This window comes from Plasmodium fragile (genome assembly GCF_000956335.1).
Source record: "Plasmodium fragile strain nilgiri unplaced genomic scaffold supercont1.7, whole genome shotgun sequence".
Classification (NCBI taxonomy): domain Eukaryota; phylum Apicomplexa; class Aconoidasida; order Haemosporida; family Plasmodiidae; genus Plasmodium; species Plasmodium fragile.
Genome location: NW_012192587.1, coordinates 71,464 through 72,258, shown reverse-complemented (window position 1 = coordinate 72,258; position 795 = coordinate 71,464).

The following is a 795-nucleotide window of genomic DNA, read 5'->3' as shown; positions in this document are numbered from 1 at the left end:
CACTTGCAACGAGTGTACACATGCAAATTTTGTTAATGTATTCTGGTCAAATTGTTCACACGAAAGAGCTCTCGTCGTTTTCGCCATGAGCTAGTCGTACCCCACACATGTACATTATATATATGTATGTACGTGTGTTTATACATACGCCATGTGCGCACAAGAACAAACATAATTCGAAACGGGTATAATGACCTTCCTGTCGCCCCCTTCTTAAATCTGCCCTTTTTCATTCTTGCCAAATAAAGATGAATTTACTAGCCATTGTTTTGACGAGACATGTAGATGATATCATTTTCCTTTGTTCCGCCACCGACTTTAATGAGTAAGGAAGACAGGGACAGCGGCCCCCTCTGCACGGCACAACTTATAATGACGCACGTTACGTGGCCATAATATGGCTCACGTGCAGTAGCTGCCCAAATGGATCTCCCCTGTTAACCCGCATTTCCGCAGAGTGCATATATGAGTAGTTGGGTCCCTGTTCCGCCCCGCCACACACACTTTGCTACCTCCGTCTCTGCACTCGATCTCCTTTATTATTTCAACCCTCCCCTCCCCCTTCGATTTCGATTTCGCATTATGCAGTTATTCTTTTATCAAGAAGAAGGCCTTCAAAGAAGCTGTGTTTTTTGTAGCGAGGACCATTCCGTCAAGGGTTGGCAAAGACGGCGATAATGTCTTTGCAGCTATTGGGCTGTACCACCCCACTCCAATGCATTATAAAAAGCACCCACACGTGTGTCTTTTCTCTAATAATCCTTTTGCCATTACCCCCCCCCCCCCCCCCCCCCC